General features: G+C 39.0%; 1 long non-coding RNA gene across 1 annotated transcript in view; it reads right to left on the bottom strand.

Moving 5' to 3' along the window:
• Positions 1-7,466: 7,466 nt before the first annotated feature.
• LOC126941373 (uncharacterized) overlaps positions 7,467-22,511 on the bottom strand; it is a 34,644-nt gene continuing 19,599 nt past the window's right edge. Inside the window, exons 3-4 of the long non-coding RNA XR_007721275.1 lie at positions 8,901-9,039; positions 7,467-7,481 (exon numbers count right to left, since the gene is read on the bottom strand). This is a non-coding gene — a long non-coding RNA (uncharacterized LOC126941373). The remainder of the gene's footprint in view (positions 7,482-8,900; positions 9,040-22,511) is intronic.

The following is a 22,511-nucleotide window of genomic DNA, read 5'->3' on the forward strand; positions in this document are numbered from 1 at the left end:
CAATTATACTAAAAAGGAATTAATGCCCAGTGCTGTGGAGCATTGGTTGGGGGGATGAAGAGCACCACTAATGCAATCCTGGCAAATGTAAACGTTCTTTGCAACCTAGGCTTTGAATCACATTAAAAATGTACGTGTTCTTTCATGCACAAGTCTACATCTAGGGACTTATCTTAGGGAAATAATTGAACAGGTGGATACAGGTAAACACACAATTCTGTTCATTGGAACATGATTTATAATAGCAAATAATTAAAAATAATTCCAACGTCTATTTACAGAAGTTTGGTTAAATATAATTTATTAACAACCACACAGTGTGGCGGTTTACAGCTGCCAAAGGGAATGAACAACTCTATGTATGGAGGGAAGATAGATTATAATATTTTTATAAACTCAAAATATTATCAGTGAGTAAAACACATGGAAAAGCTGAGGGACAGTCAGTTAAGTCTTTGAAAGAGAAGTTCTCACTAGTTCAAGTTCCTATTGGTGGATGTCCTTTCTGATTGTTTCTGTGTGGTGGGATAATGGTTCTTCTGCTTAAAAAATCACTTTATTGTATCTTCTGTTATTTTTTCCTGTATATATTGCAAGTATACCTTGCTTTTGTAATAAAAGTATTAACCATTGCTTTTTAAAAAACATAAATTATTATTTTCATGTATAAATCAATCTGAAACATATACATTTAAATTTATAAAATATTCACATATCATACCCTATGGGGAAACCTAGTATAGTATTTTATGACCTACAAAATTATTAACCCCAGATATCACTTGATCTTTTAAGAATCAAGAAAATTCCAGTTGATTTATTTGTTTCTCCTTGAGTCTGAGAGAAATCATTAGCAAAAGTGCCATTAAGTTAGTACATTTTCTGTCATTGATGATAAATGAAGTGGTCCAAACAAAACTAAACTAATCATGTAAACTTACTATATTTTCCCTCATGATCCTAGCATAATCAATAACACAAATTTGGAAGTTAATGAGTCACAATTTTAGTTAAAAAATATTAGTCTAATATTACACAAAGTTTAATTTTTGTAACTCATTCTAAGCATAGCCTAAAATAAAAAATTGTTTCCAGAAAAAGACCAATGACAATAGTAAATTTCTTTTAAGTTAAAATTGCCAGAAAACTTGAATAAAAGACAGTCCTTACATATGTGATCCTCTTGTGATTGTGGCTGATAAAACATACAATTTGATTTTTACCTTCATCTTTGTCCTTGAGGATTTTAATGTTCTAATAGTTTCTTAAATGTTAATAACACATTTAGGACATGGACCATTATTCTTTTGATTTTATAAGATGTGGCTATACACTACATTAATTCTTAATAGGAAAATAAGTCATAAATAAATAATTGTATTTAGTGTTCAAACAACTAGTACATCTTTGATATACAGAACATTATGACTGAAAGTTAGCAACTTAGAAGTTTCAGAATCTCCAAGTCCTATCATCTTCATATTAAGTAGTACTTTGAACCGCTGCCAGTACTGTCTATGTTTTTCCTATTTTCTTTGAAGGCCTAACACACAGAAGAACTTCCCAAGTGTTGGTTGACTCACCTATGCAGAATGGAATGGTTTTTCTCTGCCTGGACACTTATATGAAAAGACTCTAATACTCTCCTATGAGACCAGGATGCAGTGGAGACAGAGAAAGCCTGGGTACCCGAGGTCTTGGTTCTCATCTAGCTCCACCAGCACTAGTTCTTTGATCCTGTCATCCATGTCATCTTCATGCTTCTCTTTTGTCATCAGCAAAATGGAAGAGTTGTGCAATAGCTGAGGTCTCTTCAAGCCCTCACCCTCTATGACTCTGTGACCAGATCCAAGAACACACTTCAATTGTGGATTTCTCAGGGTCTCCTGTTGGCATCTCAGCCTTGGAGGAGGCCTGCCTCTATGTTTAGTTCCTCTACGGTGGATGGTTGCTTCCCATGCTTGTGATTATTCAGGAAACAGGACATGAATTGCTAACCAATGGGAAGGAGGAATGAACTCTCAATATAAAACATTAATGGGAAAGAGAAATAGATCAGAGAAAAGGAAAGCAAAGTCAGTTGTTAGATCATAGAATAGATGGTGGTTCTTGCACTAGAACCACCTAAGAAGTTTTGAAAAAATATACCAATGTTCAACTTATCCCACTCAATTAAGTCAGAATCTTTAAGGGGAGAGCTGACACTAATACTTAAAGGATAAAAACAATGTCTCCTGTATATTTATGTTGCACAGCCCGGATTGAAAACCACAAAACAAGATGATGGTGAGTATATCATTTGAGGAAGGGAAGAAGTTAAGTCCATTCAGAAATACCATTATGCAAATAGAGACTGTCTTTAAAAATCTTGGAAATGTTAATGATTCTCAGTTTACAAAAATGACCCAGACCACTCCCTAGACGAGTCTATTGGGCAGCCAAGGTTGGACCTACTAGACCATAAGTCACTCTGCAATCCTTTAATATTTGTTCCTTATTAGACACCAGACTTAGGTCATTGGAAAATAGAGATAGATAGCTGTTTAGTCTGTCACCATGAGTGAGAAAGAGCTATACTTTAGACTAGACTATTCTGAACAAAGAAATGGATGCTTCTGCATTTTATTTTATACTTTATCTTATATTTTATTTCATTTTGACAGAGTCTTGCTCTGTGGCCCAAATTGGAGTTCAGTGGTGCAATCGAAGCTCACTGTAACCTCCACCTCCTGGGGTTAAGCAATTCAGCCTCAGAGTAGCTGGGACTACAGGCACATATCACCACATCTGGCTATTTATTTATTTATTTATTTATTTTTTTTTTTTTTAGTAGAGATGGGGTTTCACCATGTTGCCAGGCTGGTCTCGAACTCCTGACCTCAGGTGAGTCACCCACCTCGGCCTCGCAAAGTGCTAGGATTATAGGCATGAGCCACCGTGCGCAGCCACTTTTGCATTTTAAAAGAGATGCGATTCCCTAGAAACTATTTCAAATTCTTATAGCCCTGTGCACACATTTGTACTCAAATATCTGCTTGCCTTTCTGCATATATCATTTATTTGCACCCACTTAGAACTAGAAATATATTTTTTCGATGTTGACAGAATTAGAGGCATTAGTCACATTAGACATGATCGGGGTAGATAAAAGTCTGCATCCCTGTTTCTGAAACGGAGCAAAGACTGCAATGACTCTTCTTAAACTCAGATGTTGTAGAAAATTATGTCTTTACATCTTGCTCAGGACCAACTACTGTGTGGCCAAGCTGTTATTACAACTATGATGCCACTATTTTGTCTTATTTTCAGGGAAGTGCTGGGTAGAGAAGGGCAGGGTCCCAGGCGAGAGGTCCACCCTCGGGCCTGTGTTTGCAGACTTAAGTGAGAACAGGCACTACTGTTCTTGCACCCAAATGTTGCATATTCCAAGACCACTCTGGCCTGCCATGCCCTCACATCCTGTGCCCATATAAACCCAAGACCCTAGCAGGCACACACACAGTGGGTGAACATCGAGAGAAGCAGAGGAGTAGACCGATAGACACCAGCAGACAGCAGCAGACTGGCAAACCAGTGATGGCAGAATGATGCAGCAGAGTAAGAAAATAGGGGGAGTCTGGCCTCTGGGTATCCTGACTCCAGGGGAAGACCACCTTCCCATTCCATCTCCCCTTCTGGCTCCCCACCCATCTCACTGATGACCACCTCCACCACTCAGTAAAACCTTGCACTCACCCTTCAAGCGAACATGTGATCCGATTTTTCTGGTACACTGGGCAAGAACTCAGGATACAGACAGCTATCATACTGGTCCTCCGCCCTTGTGATAAGACAGAGAGTCTATCGAACTGATTAGCACAAGCTGTCTACAGATGGCAAAGACGGAAGAGCACACTGGAACACATGCCCACTTGGACTTTGGGAGTCACAGACACCCACCTCTAGATGGGGCTGGAGCCCAAAAGCACTCCCCATGGCCTCTGTACCTGCCCTTCTGCATGCTTCCTCTAGGGATTTGGGGAGTGGGGCAGCCAAAGAGAGTCACACCCGTCACACATCCTGCAAGGGGGATAAGGGAACTCTCCCATTTCACCAGTCTATAGTAATAGAAAGCAGATCAGTGTTTGCCTGGGGACAGAGGGACACAAGGAAACTTTGGGGATGATGATTATATTCATTTGATTATTGTGATGGCTTCATGGGTGTATACATGTTTCAATACTTATTAAATGGTACACTAAATGTGTGCAGCATATGTTGACTAGACCTCAATAAAGTTGCTTAAATAAAAATGTTAATGCTAAATACAGGTTTTCTGCATAACTCACCTTCACACCTGATTCCAATGTGAAATTTAAGCTTTTACCTTATGGCTTCATCCATAATACAAAGCATGCATACATGTGAAACTGACCCAATAGTCTTAGAGACAGTTTCTGGGATATACATAGAAATCGACCCTTCTAGTCTTAAAGCTTGAAACTTACATTTGTTTTATCTGAGTTTCTTCCTTAGGAAAGGATGCCCAGGCCTCTCCAAAAGTATCAAAGAACTGAAACTCACTAGATCATCACTTCCAGACAAATGAGGTTCCAGACCCTTCATTCATCATGATTGCTTCCTAACCATTCCCTACTTCCTCTCTTCCCACACAAAGTCACATTTCTTCCCTGCTGCATAAACCTCTAATTTTAGTTAGTTAGGGAGATACATTTGAGACATATCTCCCATCTCCTTGGTAGTAGCACCTGATTAAAGCCTTTCTTGGCAATACTTGCCATCTCAGTGATTGGCTTTTTGTGTGGCGAGGACCTAGATGGAACCCTTGGCATTTCGGTAACACATGTACATCCATAATACAATGTTGGCCTTGTTGCTATGGGGTAAATTTACCAGTGAAAGGTGAAACATTCTCATTAAAACTGGGGGTCTAGCACAGCTACTTCCTAGGGCGGGTGTCAACTCTCTTGACTCAGGTATGTGACAGTGAATGGCATTGTGGCAGCATCACAAATTCTGTAAAATTAACCATAAGTGGGAAAGTTTTAAAAAGTGACTCTAAAGCTCAATTTCCTTCCTGGTATAAAGACGATAAATTTGGAAAGCTGGTGACGGAAACAGACTAGACTGCCATGCTGCAGTTAGGAATGGAAGGTTTCACTGTGAAAAATAATTCTTGTAGTCTCTACATTAAATAGTAGTCAAAAAAGTAACAAATAGATAGTAACCAGCCATGTAATTTAGAGGATGACTTCATTTGTGCATTATATGACAGGATTGCTGGGCTTGTCTCTATTTACATTTTTAATTATTTTGTACTAAATAGAAGAAGCAGGACACAAACACATTGGGGGTGGGGGGAACCTAGAAACTAAACTGCTGGAGATGGTGGCATTCTGGAAATTGCTCCTCACTCTAAAGGGGACCACTTCTGTTGAGCGCTAGCTAATCATCACCATAGTACATATTGTCAAGTCTCTCCTTCTCCAAAAAAAGCTGGGAATTAAGATATTTTACGTGAACTTCCATTAAAACAATAGGAACAGCCATTCCAATATTTTTTCCAACATTGTATGGATCAAATACACACATCAGTATGTGATCTCTGTCAAAACCATTTTAATATCCTCAGACAGAGAATCATCCTACATGTAAGACTGTAATTTCATTTCTCAGAAAAATATGAAGATTTTTGTTTTTACTCTATAAGAGCTTATGTCAAACTTATGCAAAAGGTGTACATTTAATACAGCTACTGGAGCTCATTTTGATTATTCTCAACTTTTTATTTAATAAAAATGCAATCTTACTGAAATGTCATTGATAATGACACTCAGAAAAAATATGCAAATGTGTTCACCTAGCACTCAAAGTGTATAGGGAGTTCTAAGAGGACTAGAGTGTACAATGAAGACTAATATTATCTAGTGTTTTCTTAGTTCAGGGTTCCATACTAACTACTTTGTATATACTAATTTACTTAATTCTTATAACCACTTGAAGTACTAGTTTTATAATCTCCATACAGATAGAAAAACTGAAGCATAGAAATTTAAGTATTTTGTCAAACTTCTTCCACACATAGGAAGTGGCAGAGCTAGGATTCAAACTCAATCAGGTTGGCTCCACAATCTAATTTTAATCCCTCTGACAGCCTGCCTTTCAAATTAAAAAGTTAATAAGTATCCAAATGATTGTGCATTTTTGTGTGGATCATGACAATTATACCAGAATTTCAGGCTGTATGCATTCTTGTGATGCAGTAAATAGAATAAATGTAACTATTTTAAAAAATAGAGATGGGATCTCACTATGTTGCCCAGGATAGATTTGAACTCCTGGGCTCAAGAGATCCTCTCACTTCTGCTTCCTGAATAGTTCAGACTGCAGGCATGTATCACCACGCCTGGCTTCTAACTACTTTCAGACTTGATTGGATCATTACAGTGTGCCATCTTCTGAATTTATTACAAATCACCAGTGGTGTTTTCAGCCCAATATGTAACATGAGGAAGACTTTATATGTTCATCACAAGACTTGATTTGCTTACTTGCTGTTATTTCAAACATATCACAATATCCTAAGAAATGAACATTGGAAGAGACAGATCCTAGGGATTATCTGGTCCAAACTCCCCTTAATTGAGAGCTTGGGAAAACCATGTGGAAAGGACATCTCTCTCTCTCTCTGTTTACTGTCAAAATTGATTCAGCATATGTGGGGATTCTTGTCCTTTATCGCCTATCCATGTTCCTCTCTCATTATGCGGCATATCACATGAAAGAGGATACTCTTTCTGGATAAAGAATACTCAGAGGAGGAAATGAGAAGGTGTCAGATCAAATGGCTTTTCTCTAAGTCTGTTTGCTAGTAGTGGACTTGAAATATTTTTAACCCAACAAATTCTGTTTCTGTTTTGTCTGCTGAAACATTTTTGTTGAAAGGCTCAAGGAAAATTCAAATATTCATTCATTTACCAAGTTTCTAAAGCATTTACATCAGGAACTGAGATAGTCTCAATTTTCACATAATAATATCAGAAGTTAGCCATTATGTTGCTGTCAATGATAATAATAAAAAAATCTACAGTTGATGCTTGCACAGCAGGGGTTTGAACTACATGGGTCGATTTAAATGCAGATTTTTTTCAACCAAATGCAGATTAAAAATAATTCACGGGCTGCAAAATCCACATATACAGAAGGCTGACTTCTCCTATACTCCAGCTCTACCAGAGGACTGTGGACTTGAATCCTGGAACCAATTCCACTACAGTCAAAACTGAGGAATGACTGTATTATGTTACTGACACTGGTGACAATTTTGCAGATCTCTTACACCCGTGTATTTTCTATTTTATGAGTACTACCAGAACTTTAGAATACCTACTTTTTGTTAGAAATTTGTAAAACACATTTTCTTCTGGTAGTAATCCAGTGGAGATCTTCGTGATTTCCTTAACACCAGAGAGTGTTAGGTCCTGGAGCAGTGAAGAAAAAAATATTTCTTGTTTGGAATATAAAAGAAGACAGTAATAGCAATTATAGTAATAACCAGAGGAAACAAATAAAATGATTATTTAGAAAACCAGGGTCTATTCAATTTATTCACTAAGTTGCAGGCATAAATATATTTCTTCTTGTCTATTAACATGAGTGTTCATCTAAGTTCTTAAATCTTACTCAGTTTATGCTACTGAATAAAGGGGTTTAAATTGTTATTTATTTGACCATGTAGAAAGACCAAGGCGTGGAGCACACAAAGTTAATGAGTCTGATTTTTTTTAAGATAGGGTCTTGCTCTGTTGCCTCAGCTGGAGGGCAGTGGTACAACTATGGCTCATGGTGAAAGGGGAAAGTTTCCCTCGTTCCCCTCGAAGGGCATGTGATGGGAGTGTGGTTCGATTCTTCAGTGCCGGGCTGCTCAAACCTCTAGGGGAGCATACAGGCGGGCAGGCTGTGAGGCTCCAACCACAAGGCAGAGTCTAGGGGTGAATGTTTCCAGCTCCTAAAGCCCCAGTGGGCGTGTGTTATAGGATCTCTTAGTTTGCTGTCTATAGGTTGCTCCAGCTCAATTAGACCCTCTACCTTGTCACAAGGACAGAGGGCTTTCTGTATCCTCAGTTCTTGCCACAGCGTGCTGGAAAAATCGGATCACACCTGGGCTTGGAGAATAAGTGCAAAGTTTTATTGAAGGAGCTGTCCCACCATGGAGAGCCAGAAGGGAGATGGTTTTTCCCTGGAGCTGGGCAGCCTGGGGGTCCCAGCTCTCCTCCGACTGCCCCTCAAACTCCACCTCGTCCCTTGGGTTGATGGCCTGCCGGCTTGCCAGCATCTGCCGGTGTGCTCTTCAGCCAGCGTGCTCCCTAGATGTCCTCTCTCTGTCCAGCTGCTGGTGTCTTTGTCTGCTAATGTACTCCTCTTGACGTCTGGCCGCCTGTGAGTCTGCCTGCTAGGGTCTCGGATTTTTATAGGCCCAGGATTGGGGGCGTGGCAGGCCCAGGTGGTCTTCGAAAATGCAATATTTGGGTGCCAAGGCAGGAGTGCCTGTCCTCACCTAGGTCCATGCAGGTGTAGCCCTAGCCAGGGACCACACCCTCCTCTACCCAGCACTTCCCTTCCGCTCTTTGGTATCATTTAAAAGGACCACACTCTTCCCTTCCCAGGACTCCCTTATCAAAGGCAGCCTTGACCTTCTGGGCTCAAGTGATCCTCCTGCCTCAGCTTTCTGAGTAGCTGGGACTACAGGTGTGTTCCACCACACCCAGCTGATTTAAGAATATTTTTGTAGAGATGGGGTCTCACTATGTTGCCCTGGCTGGTCTTAAACTGCTGGCCTTAAGCAATCCTCGGACCTCAGCCTCCCAAAGTGCTGGGATTACAGGCATAAGCCACCGCACCCAGTCAAGTCTGATACACTTGATCCATACAGAATTGGGGTTTCTTCTTTTCTTTTCTTCACTCTTTCTTTCTTCTTCTTCTTTCTTTCTTTTTTTCTCTTTCTTTTTTTATACTCTAGATCACTATTGTGAGACAAGCCTATAAAGTAATGAGAGAGATTAAAATGGAAAACAAATATTGGATGCTAAAATCCAAATGACAAATGATACCTTCTTGTATTAGTCATCTGGGGCCACCTTCTTAATGCAATGTTCCTGTTCAAAATGTGTTCAGAAATCCACTTTTAAAATTGCCCTTAGTGTCTTTGCAATAGTCTTAGCAACAGAAAAATTTTGGTACTTTGAGGATGAAATTTATATTTAGAAAAAGCCAAAAATTATTCTGAATCTAGTGTGATAAATAGAAGAGTTGAAGAAGTTCAGTGATGTCATGCTCTGCATGGTTCAAAATTAAGGCTTGAAGATAATTCTACAAGTGCTAAAATGTTTTACAGAAGTGTTGACAATATTTAAAAAGTCATAATTTTCCAGAGCAAAAAGATTTTAGAGATAGCACTTAATTGGATTTCTAAATTCTCATATGCTTTTATAAAAAACTACACATAGCTATTCTGTAATAATAAATCTTGGAGATAGCATATTGAGAATGTGGACACCTTATACAAAAATAACTCCAAGAAAAAATAAAAAAGTTTTTATTTATTGAAAATTGTGCCTATTAAGATATATGCTAATTACCTTGCTTTTTGAAAGTAATCTGGCTGTTTACTAAATTGTTCATTCTTTTCTCTAAATTTTAATGTGAAAAAAACTTATTGTGCTTGTATTCTAGAATGATACAAGATTAAATCACTGATAATTTTTATGTAGTCAACATTCAAAATGCCTCTAGATATGGTCATGGCGGTGGCTAGAGAAAATGGTTGGGAGAATTTGAAAAGGAATAATTTTTCACAAGTACACTCATTCATTTTGAAAAATGTTTTGAGGTTTCCTGGATACTGTTTCTAAATACTGTTGCTAAGCCTCACTTTTACAACCATCTGGTTTATATATCTTTTTTTCCCTTAAATATGCCATACTTCACATGTACTTTGATATAGTTTATTTGCAGAGATGAACGTTTAGAGAATATTTTGTAAGATCAACAAATTGTGTGTGTGTGTGTTTAATAAAAACATCTTTAAATACTCTAAATACTCTTTTTTTTCCTACAAATATCGAGACCAGGTTTCAATGATTCATTGCTCAACTTCATTAATTTCCTTCAATAAGGAATTTATCTCATGTTAAGCTGTGACTAACAAGAGCTATGAAATCCAGCATTTTGAATGAATTGATAGATCAATTAAAATAATTACAGAATTTAGTTTTTAAAAAGTATAGCTAAATAGCAATTTATCTCAAATTTATCAAAATAATCCACTGCTCAAAGGTAAAAGCAAAACCTTAGTAAATGTGGAATGCACTGGGATAGGTTGTTCACTTGAAAAAGTCCTAGTAACAGATAACTTTACTGTACTTAACTTTAATTCCAAAAATGAAATAGGAAGGAAGCAGAAAGTAATTTTAACATAACCAGTCCTTCTGATATGTTAAGTATATTACAAAGACTATTTGATCTAAAAACCCATGTAAAAGTTACAAAAAGTCACTCATCATATTGTTTTTTTTCTAACAGTAATCATTTGCAACATCTTACCAAGTTCAAATAAAAAACATTATTTTGTGTTGGAAAACAGAAAAAAGAATGTAGAGATAAGACACATGAAATCTGTATTTGGATAATAATATATTCAAACGAACATGTATACATATATTTATGTAGCAAAATGGTATTTGTATACATTACTTTTCTATCATTTATTAATTATTGGGGCAATATTATCTAAACATCTTTCTAATATTTTGTTTACCTAGTATTTAAAAAGAAATAACTGTTATTTAAATGGTATTCCACATAGCAATTTAGAAAACATTAATCACTTTGACTAGAAGCATACCATGGTATACATAATTTTATTATTTTGATGCATAAAAAACAGCATAAAGCCAATGGTATGAATATAGAAATAACATGTTTCAATGTTGACATGTCCTTTTCATTTTCATAATATACTTTTAAGGATGCTATGGATATGATCATCAATAAGAATTGAAAATTTTCTTACAGCTCTGCCTGTGATGTCTTATATTTCTTCAACTGCAATGTTGCAACAAAAATTAACTTACTCTACCAAGTGTCTAAAATTCTCCTTATTGGCAAGATAACCAGGCACAATACTTAAGATAAATATATTAGGAAAAAAATGTCACAGTTACTTAGGACCATGAATTTGTGAATTTCATAGTTTGCAGTTTCAGTGACCTCTTAAACACTGTGAAAATCACACACACTCTTCATCCAAGTGACCATTCCTGTGCTACCAAGTTCCTTGCAATGCAAGCCTTAAGCAAAGGGGTGAGATACCGGCCAAATCCACGTTTTATTCCCTGACAGACAGTTTGCGAATGGAAGCAGAGGCTCCTACACAAAAATAGCTTCTTCTCAGATGTCACTGTTGGCAGATCTACTCCAGTTACTAACTCTTAAGTATTATTATCCTTTATTCTTTATTTTCTTTTTCTAATATTACTTTAAAGTCGAGGGAGAGAACCAAAGGTAAAATGAGAGCATTTCCAAGGGACATAGTCGTAGAGTTGTTGTTCTTAAAAATCAGCTGAGCCCAGTTACAGTGGCTCACGCCTGTAATCACAGCACTTTGGGAGGCCAAGGCAGAAGGAGCACTTGAGGTCAGAAGTTTGAGACCAACATGGCCAACATGGTGAAACCCCATCTCTACTAAAAGCACAAGAAGTAGCTGGGTGTGGTGTCAGGCACCTGTAATCCCAGCTATTCAGAAGGCTGAAGCAGAGGAATCGCTTGAACCCAGGAGGCAGGGTTTGCAGTGAGTTGTGATCATGCCACTGTACTCCAGCTGGGGTGACAGAGTGAGAATCTGTCTCAAAACAACCACCACCACCACAACAACAAAAAACACAAATCAGTGGAATCACCATACTTTAGTACCATGTACAATTAACAATTACTCATACAAACATTAAAATGCTTAGAGAGTCTAGAAGTCTCTAAACCTGTGACTCTTTTAGTGAAATGTCTCCCATTTGAGTTTGTGTAAATTTAGTCTGGGCTAATTCTTTCCACTCTATTTTTTGTCTGGCCTTGCTGAGAAAGTAGAGCAAGGAGGGACACAGGAAGAGATACACCAAAAACACTGATGTACGTAACTGGTGCCAGCAACACACTCAAAGTTGAGCTTTTCTTGGATCCCACAATAGCAACTTCTGAGTGACAACTGGGGTCCATGTAGATTCAGATATTTCTGCTCCAACATTCCTTGAGTGGAATCTTTTACTAGAACTTTAGGCCAATTAAATTGACTTGAAAACAATCAATGTGAGTAAATTATATAGCACAAGTGATGAACACTTAACTTAGGCATGTACATATAGAGCCAAAGCCATAAATTCTTCATAAACCTCACTGGACCATCTCACTAGGGATTGGCAAGTTAGAGGCATTTTTGTTTGTTTTTTGTTTGTTTGTTTGTTTCTTTTTTTATCCAGTCAATGTTTTTTTCTGAAAGCTTGCACTGACTTTTAAAGATTTCTCTCCATTTTATTATATTTTTAAAGCTTGATGCCATTACTGCTATTACTTAGATTTTATCTTTTAAAAATTCTATCTCTGCTTCTGTTTGTGTGTTTGCATATGATGAGAAGTCAAAACTTCTGCCTGCTAAGCAAGATATCAGGCCTTCTCTCTGAACAGGGAACAATAGGATCCTCTCCATCTCTTCCTGTGAAAGTTACTTTAGAAGCTCCCATGGGACAGTAAAAATGTCTCTTGTTTTGGTTTATTCAGAGCTCCTTCTCCTTTACAACACTATAGTTATACTTGGAGAATGATTCTTTGCTCACTTTTAGACCACGTAGTTCCTATAGGAAAGAGAACCTTCCCCAGAATCAACAGTGGGCACGTGACCAGAGTGAAAGGCTCAAAAGCGATGAACTACAACTCCAGATAATTTTGCATGAGAAGGAAATAAACCTGGACCAGCTGGCAGCTGGTACCCCCTACAAGCAAGAAACTGCCTGTCCATGCAGCCAACCTCGGAGAAATGAGCCAAGATATGGGGACTGAGCCCAAATGACAATTCAGATGGTAATATCTTTCACTCCGTCTTTAATACTGGGAGGTTTTTGAGCTTCACTATTCAGAATACCCACTGTGTCTTGAACTGTTAAATTGCCTTGGGCATGATGAATTAAGAAAAGCAAGCGGCCGGGCGCAGTGGCTCAAGCCTGTAATCCCAGCACTTTGGGAGGCCGAGACGGGCGAATCACAAGGTCAGGAGATCGAGACCATCCTGGCTAACCCGGTGAAACCCCGTCTCTACTAAAAAATACAAAAAACTAGCCGGGTGAGGGGCGGGCGCCTATAGTCCCAGCTACTCGGGAGGCTGGGGCAGGAGGACGGCGTAAACCGGAAGGCGGAGCTTGTAGTGAGCTGAGATCCGGCCACTGCACTCCAGCCTGGGCGACAGAGCGAGACTCCGTCTCAAAAAAAAAAAAAAAAAAAAAAAAGAAAGAAAGAAAGAAAAGCAAGCAAACTTAACTCAATTTCTTATTAATTGATGCATATGAGCAAAACGGAATTTTATTAATATCTGCTCATGCAGAGTGATGTGCTTAAATAGTGTTATTCAGGAGGCAAACACCTTGCAATAAATTTTAAGGCCATTTTTATAGCTCAATAGCTTTTTGAAGTGAATTTTAACTGTCAACACTCCTCTTCCAGTTGCAGTTGATAAACTTCAGATAGTCCATTTCCAGATAAATGTTTCCGAGATTTTTCAAAAATAATTACTTGAAAATTTAGGTTTCACAGTGATTTTAAATCTCTCAAACTTATTATGTTAACATTTTCAATGACTTATAGAATAAAGAACTTATAGAATAATTTAAAGACTATTCTTATGCACTTCCACTGCATACGTTAAAGATACAAAATATGTGTCTAGAGTTAAATGTTATTTAATTAAGTACTGAAAGATATTCTCTTGTGTAACTTGGGATTTCCATGATATTTCAGATGAGACACTTTTCAGACAGCTGTGTCCTATTTTATTGCTGATTTGTATTAACCAAGTGGCACATTAGGGTATCATCAGGGAATGAGACAGAAATAAAGCCTGGGTCCCAGCTGCTCTCTGTGAACTTCCATTCTTTTCTCTCTGTGTGAGATGACACAGAGAGAGAAAAGTGAGAACAGGTCTGGAGAGACAGTAAGTGTTGTCAAAGGCATGTGACTGTTAATATTACTTTTCTTCAAAAATTTGGAATTGGTTAGAATTATTCAGGAAAGACTCAAGGAAATAATTTTTATACAAAGATGAAAGGACGTCCTTTCTCAGACATTTTAGTAACGGACATTACATTATCTCAGGAAGGAGGAAATACTCTGCAGAAGACAGAAAAGATGAAATAGAGGATGAGGAACAGTATAGAAAATCAAGAAGAAGAAGAGAAAATAGAAGAGGAGAAGAAGGATGAGACAGATTGGATGCTAAAAGCATGGAAAGAGAATGTGGTTTTGGAAAGAATCAGTCAGACTAACATAGCTTTACTCCCATTTCCAATGCTTAAAACCTTGGACAATACTTCCCTTTTGGGGCCTCCATAGTCACAACTGAAAGATAAGAAGAATGTTTATGTATTGGTTTCGTCTTAGATTGCTGATAAATAAGACATTTGAAGCATCTGCCATGGTTGCTGGCCCATAACTGTTCATAAAATGTTCTCCTTATCCTTAGGCAGTGTATACATATTACACGTTTAAACAACACATGCCTATTTAATACCTTTCATGTTCCTAACACTGTTTTAGGCATTGAGCATAGAACAGGGAACAAAACAAATAAGACCCCAAACTTTCATGGAGCTTACATTCTGATGGCAGAAGATAGTTATAAACAAAATAAATCAGTATACTGTATACAAATTCGTGTAAGGTGTTGTTACTGGGGTATATATAAGAAGGAGGGGGATAGTCAGTATGGGGGAATCATTTTTTTAAAAGGGTGGTTAGGCAAAGCCCCTCTGACAAAGTGGCATTTTGAAAAAGAAAAAAAAAAAAACCCAAGGAAGGTGAGAGTAAAGAACATTCATCCAGGGCCAGGTTCAGTGGCTCACACCTGTAATCCCAGCACTTTGGGAGGCTGAGACTGGTGGATCACTTGAGGTCAGGAGTTTGAGACCAGCCAGGCCAACATGGTGAAACTCTGTCTCTACCTAAAATACAAAAAAATTAGCCAGGCATGGTGATACACACCTGTAATCCCAGCTACTCGGAGGCTGAGACAAGAGAATCACTTGAACCTGGGAGGCAAAGGTTGGGTGAGTCGAGCACCCAGGCTGCTGCACTCCAGCCTAAGTGACAGAGTCAGACTCTGTCTCACAAAAAACAAACAAACAAACAAACAAACAAACAAACAAACACACACAAAAAAACCCAAAAAGAACATTCAGCCAGATGGAAGGGCAAGTACAAAGGCCCTGAGGCAGGAATGTGACTGGCTGATAGGTTGGGAGGACACTGTGACTGGAAGCATACACCATGGGGAGGGAGCAAAGGACATATTTAGTAAGGCAGAGGAGGGCAAAGTAATGGCAGGCTTTCACCCTGAGTGAGTGCAGAATCCATCAGAGGAATTCTATCTGAGGAATGACATGATCTGATATATGTTTTAAGAGTATCACATTGTCTGCTGCTTTCGACCCAGCAATCCCATTACTGGGTATACACCCAAAGTAAAATAAATCGCTCTACCAAAAAGACACCTGCACTCATATGTTCACTGCAGCACTATTCACAATAGCAAAGACATGAAATCAACCCAGGTCCTATCAACAGTAGATTGGATAAAAATTATGCGATATGTATATCCCATGGAATACTATGCAGCCATAAAAAAACAAAATCACATCTTTTGCAGCAATATGGATGCAGCTGGAGGCCATTATCCTAAGTTAATTAACACAGGAACAGAAAACCAAATATTGCATGTTCTCACTTATAAGCAGGAGTTAAACACCGTGTATGCACTTGGGTACTCCCGGACACAAAGATGGGAACAATAGACACTGAGAACTCCAAAGTGGGGAGCAGAGGGTGGAGGGTAAGGTGTGAAAAACAACCTATCTGGTACTATGCTTGCTTCCTGGGCAGTGTAATCATTAGAAGCCCAAACCACAGCATCATGTAATATACCCATGTAACACATCTGCACATGTATCCTCTGAATCTGAAATGAAAAATAAAATGTTTAAAAAAAGAAAATGGAATTGGAAATTTGGATATTATTTGATTCCTTGGTTCAATGTACATCTGTGGATCAGAAGCAGCCTCTCTCCTTCATTCCATGTCACTCTAACTTCTGCTTTGATTGTTTCAACTAATAACATGACTCTCCAGCCATAGGTTAGCAACGACTTTCTGTAATGTGATCAAATTAGCATACTATAGTGAACTTCCTATGGATAACTCTCCCAGTACCCTTGTCTCTGAAAACTGTCTCCCTCTCCTTTCTTTCTCATATTTCTATATGGGAGCAAACGTATTTGGGTAACATTGACCCTACCTCTCGTCACAAACAAGCATTCAGGGCCAGGCACAACCCAAGTGGCCCGATGGGCTCCTACCTATGTAATTATGAGAGTCGAGTCTGACTGTTCTCTTAAGGAGTGAATGTAAACTTGGGACATGTTTGGCATTCATTTTCCACCATGAAGACTGCAGTGGAAGAATATGGTTTCCACAGAGAGGGAAGAATGAAGCCTATGCCCAGAGGGAAGCAGGGACAAGAGAGGAGAGAGTGCAAAGTACCTGCTTCCTGGTCATTTGTGATGTCCAGCTTCCTGGGTTTCCATTAGACACCTCACAATAAATTGCCTTTTCGCTTACCTTAAGCTGGAGTTTGTTACATTCATATGTAATATTAAAACTTTAAGAGCCTGACATGACAACAAGAAACCTAAAGTAGAATAATCACAGTGTATTATGCTATATATATACATACATACACATACACACACACACACACACACAAAGCCACAGCCTCCATAATTAACATTTTAAAGCTGAAGCAAAATGTTTACTAATTAATGAGCTGTTAGGTGAAGCAAATTCACCACATTTAAAATGCTTCTTAGAAATGGCTATCAGAGCTGCAAAAATCACAGTAGGGGAGATGATAAAACACATTATTCAAACTCCAAAATAATTGAGATAATGATAATCGTCATCTTGGTGTGTTCCCAAAAGCATTTAAAAAGTTATCATGAGGCCAGGCGTGATGGCTCATGCTTGTAATCACAGCACTTTGGGAGGCCATGGTGTGTGGATTGCTTGAGGTCCGGAGTTCATGACCAGCCTGGCCAACATGGTAAAACCATGTCTCTAATAAAAATACAAAAAAAAAAAAAATTAGCCAGGCACCATGGTGCATACCTGTAATCCCAGCTACTCGGGAGGCCGAGGCAGAAGAATCGTTTGAACCCAGGAAGTGGGGGTTATGGTGAGCTGAGATCACATCACTGCTATCCAGCTTTGGCGACAGAGTGAGACTTTGTCTCAAAGGGAAAAAAAAAGTTATTATGAGACTCTTGTCAATGTTATCCTAAGAAATCCATAATGACCCCACCATTGTGTCAGATGCCTATTTTTTTCTGTTTTCCTGCAGGGTTCTGATACTTTGTTTACACTTTTAATGGAACTAAGTTGAATACTACATGCTATATTTTCAGTTACAAATTGTAGCCTCAGCTATTGTTTACTGATTTGTTACTATGATTTTCTGAAGTTATACAAGAGTCATCTTGACTCCTATTCAGAAAATATTCAGGACGTGTACGAACAGTCCGTGTTTTATGATCAAATTTAAGGAATAGCAATTTTGAAAATCATTGTAGACATTTTCTTGGAATTTCCATTATATTTATATGACCATCAATGACAAAAATATATCAGAATAGCCAATGAGGTTATCCCTTACTGTTGTGTTATACAAGTAAAGAAATAGGAAGGAACAATGGAAGGAAGTGAAGTTTCTCAGAGTAAGTAGAATGCACTAAGTTGTTGCTGCAAAAAAAGTATCTTTTCATAGTGGCCCATCCAAAATATCTCCTACATTCAAATTTCTTTTCCTCTTTCCATTACATTTTGCAACCATGCTATCTGACTTTATTGTTAAATTTTCCAAATCTGTGCTAAAATACATTCAGTAACTTCTTGAAGTCAAATTTCAATGCATTTTATTTTGTAAACAGGACATGAAAATGACATATCAGATTGGCTTTATATTGCTATTTTGTTATAAACTTTATGGATATTAGAATAACAACTGCACCAATGTGCAGGATATTCTTTAGAATAATGAATTCGAACAGTAATTAATTTCTTTACCCTGAGCACAGTGGAATGTTAACTATTGCTGGGCATGATAGCCAACAGAAAATAATTTTTCTCATTAACTTTCTAAAACCTTACTCTTTATACTTCAGAATAAAATATCCCTATAATTAATAAATTCAAGAATGTTTAACTTTTGAACTCATTAAAATTTTATTTAAAAGCTTAGTGGGCACATTATTGTACAGGATTGGCACTTGTGCTATTTTTATGAGTATAATCGGTATCTAACATTTAACTTTTTGTGTGAAAAAAATTTCCCTGAGAAAGATGTAACATTTCAGAGTAGTCCTATCAGTAACCCCTTTTTGATCCTAAATAAACAGATATCACAGCTACCTGATTATAATGTTTGCTCATTGGTTATATAGCTACTGCTGAACCAGCAAAGAAGTTTGTCGGCTACCATGTGTTATATGCAATGCTATAAATGTTGTAGCATGGTGCCTGTGGACAGCATACCGGGAACTCCTGCAGAAAAAGGTATGTAGGATGGAGCTAGAACCCAAATGGATGGAAGCTGCAAAAGGAAAGCCCAAATCTAGTATCACAAGTTGAAAGTTTAAGAAGCAAATTCAAGTCCAGTCTGTGTAAGCATCAAGTTATTAGAGATTCAAATAGACAGGCAGGACTAGATGCAACCAAGATTTTGTGGAAGCAAGGATTTATAGGGTTAGGCAAGCTCTCTGGACCTTGAATCATGACTAAGACTAATAAAGTGTGGTCAAATTCAGGGGCCTGCTGAGAATGAAAGCTGGCTGAACTAAGCATGAAGATCAGGGATAGGCTCCATTCTCCTCACCCACTGCCCTCTACTCTCTTCCAACTGTCAGAGAAAACTAACACTACGAACTCAAGCAGAAAGACCAGTGGGCAGGTAGTTTGGCCTTCTGTACTAATGTTAGAGACAAAGGCTGCATTGTGATACCTTCAATCAGGTAGCAGCATGGAGTAGTTGAGTATTTCCACTTCCTGCTTGGTGAGTAGGAGGGAGCCACAGCTAGCTGGCCATTTGGGCTGTCACTGGGCCTTAGAGATCAGAGATAATGTAGGGCAGCTAAGGTGAAGCCAGCTTAACCTCACCCAGTGGGTGGAAGAGACCCACACTATGCATGCCCAGCATGATCCTAATAATTTGGGTACTTCTCCCAGCCCTGTAGGTCATGGTACAACCATGGGTGTGAATATGAGGCTAAATAGAACACTGTTAATGAGCTGTTAGCCTATATGCTACTCCTAATACATAGCTCAGCATTATCCAACCTCCCAGGTGGTTTATCCAGTGGTTTGCAAACCTCAGTGTTCAGTAGAATCACCTGGAGAATTTGTTGAAACACAGATCCCTGAACCTTCTTCGTAGTTTCTGATTGGGTAGGTGTTATGGGCTTATGTCCCGCCTCCCCCAAATCCATATGTTGCAATCCTAACTGCCAATATCTCAGAATATGACCATATTTGGAGACAGGGCCTTTAAAGAGGTAATTATAGTAAAATGAAGTCATGTGGGTTGGCCCTAATCCAATAGGAATGGTGTCCTTATTAGAAAAGGAGATTAGGAAACAGACATGTAAGTGCAGAGAGAAAAGGCCACGCGAGGACACAGTGAGGTGGAAGCCATCAAGAGAGGGGAGACACGGTGAGGGCGAAACCATCAGGATGTGGAAGACACGGTGAGGGGGAAACTGTTAGGAGAGGGGAGACGCGGTGAGGGGGAAGTCGTCAGGAGAGGGGAGACAAGGTGAGGGTGAAGCCATCAGGACGGGGGAGACACAATGAGGGGGAGGCCATCAGGAGAGGGGAGACACAGTGAGGGCAAAGCCTTCAGGAGAGGGGAGACGGGGTGAGGGCGAAGCCATCAGGAGAGGGGAGACAGGGTGAGGGGGAAGCCGTCAAGAGAGGAGAGACACTGTGAGGGGGAAGCAGTCAGGAGAGGAGAGACAGGGTGAGAGGGAAACCCTCAGGAGAGGGGAAAGGGGAGAGAGGGTGAGAGGGAAGCCGCCAGGAGAGGGGACAGCCAAGGGCAGAGACCTCAGAAGAAACCGACCCTGCTGCCATCTTGCCTTGGACTTCTAGCCTCCAGAACTATGAGAAAGTAAATATCTGCTGTTTAAGTCACCCATCTGTAGTATTTCATTATGGAAGCCCTAGAAAATTAATGCAATAGGTCTTAGGTGGGACCCAATAATGTACATTTCTAGCAAATTCCCATTGACGCCAATATCACTGGTCTGAAGAATCGCACTCTGAGACCCACTGACCTAGTCTTTCCAGCTGATGGAATAGCTTTCACGTCCTGGACCTTTTCACATTGCTGGGTAGATTCCTCCCTGGCTGTGCTGAACTTGAGTTTGACCATGTCCTAAAGGCATTAACTTGAGGCATTAATCTTGGGATTCTGTCTGTGTTGTGCCCCACTGAGCAGTCTTAGGGGATTTGTCCAACTCCCTTCAAGTCTCTAGATGTGGGATTCTCAATGGGATAACAGAAATTGTGTTATGCTATGGAAGTGACTGTAAATTTTTTCCAAAACCTGTACTCTTGATCTCAACACTAAGCAGCCTGTAATATAATGTAATATGTGGAAACAGGACCTGGGAATGGCACCATCAACATCTCTGGTTGATTCTTATATTTCTCAATGGTGAGGACCACAGCTACAAAATTTTAGAAGATGAAGAAATAACTGCTACTTAAAATAATCTAGAATGACATCATTGGAGACAACTAATTCTTGAAGTGTGAAAGGACTTAACTTGGCTGGGCACGGTGGCTCACGCCTGTAATCCCAGCACTTTGGGAGGCCGAGGCAGGTAGATCACGAGGTCAAGAGATCGAGACCATCCTGGTCAATATAGTGAAACCCTGTCTCTACTAAAAATACAAAAATTAGCTGTGTGTGGTGGTGCACACCTGTAGTCCCAGCTACTTGGAAGGCTGAGGCAGAAGACTCACTTGAACCTGGGAAGTGGAGATTGCACTGAGCTGAGATCATACCACTGTGCTACAGCCTGGCAACAGAGCAAGACTCTGTCAAAAAAAAAAAAAAAAAAAAAAAAAAAAAAAGAAAGAAAGAAAGAAAGAAAAGGACTTAACTGTATAGAAAGTAAAGATAAAGAGATTCTAGGTAGTAGAAGTTAAGGTGAACAAAACAGAGTGGCAAGAAGTGCATGATGCCTTTAGAGACCCTGAACAGATCATTTTTATTGGAAGAGGAATGGAGAGGAAGGAAATGAGGGCAGAAAACTGGGTTAAAGCAGAAGAAGATGGCCATAAATAGAAAACAGTAATCAGTTATGGCTCCAATTTACTGAGCATTTACTAAATGCTATACTCCAGGAGGACAGAGTCATTTATCCCTAGAATCAAGCAAATTGTCTGGCAGAAAGCAGAAACTCAATACAAATGGGCTCAGTGAAGAAATTCAAGGGCCTGTGTTAGTTGGTTTCATCAAAAGCTGTCTGCAGGTATTGTTACCTCCCTTTACAGGTTCACAGAGCTAATTAATTAACTCAAGTGTCAGACGCAGATTTGAATGCAGAACTTTGTGACTCAAAGATCAGTTGCCTTCATTCATGCCATGCTCTTCCAGCTAAGGAGTCAGATTCTTATGCTGAAGGAAGTGGAGAAACAGTAGAGGATTTGGAGCAAGAGAAATTGGGATTCAGGCAAGCTAGCCATTTTGGAAAAAAAGTTGATAAATATGGCTTTAAGGGCAAGATGCTCAAATGCTAACCCTGGAAGCACCTTAGAGAAAGGAATGTTGATTATATTGTGAGGTATGTCGAGAAAGGACACGTGACTTATTGGTAAGAAGGAAATTGCCAGGTCAACATTAGGCTGAAGATTTTTGAAGGAAAAACTACACATACATGTATAATTATGAAAAGCTATAAATTATTCCTTGTACCTTCACTTGTACCTTGAGTTCTGTAGCAAGTTGACTTTTTAAAAGTTTTCATTGCCTGACAATATTGCTACCTTATATATTTTTTCTTTTTTTTATTGTGCTTTATGTTCTAGGGTACATGTGCATCACATGCAGGTTTGTTACATAGGTACACATGTGCCATGTTGGTGTG

This window comes from Macaca thibetana, chromosome 18, assembly GCF_024542745.1.
Source record: "Macaca thibetana thibetana isolate TM-01 chromosome 18, ASM2454274v1, whole genome shotgun sequence".
In the NCBI taxonomy this organism is placed as follows: Eukaryota; Metazoa; Chordata; class Mammalia; order Primates; family Cercopithecidae; genus Macaca; species Macaca thibetana.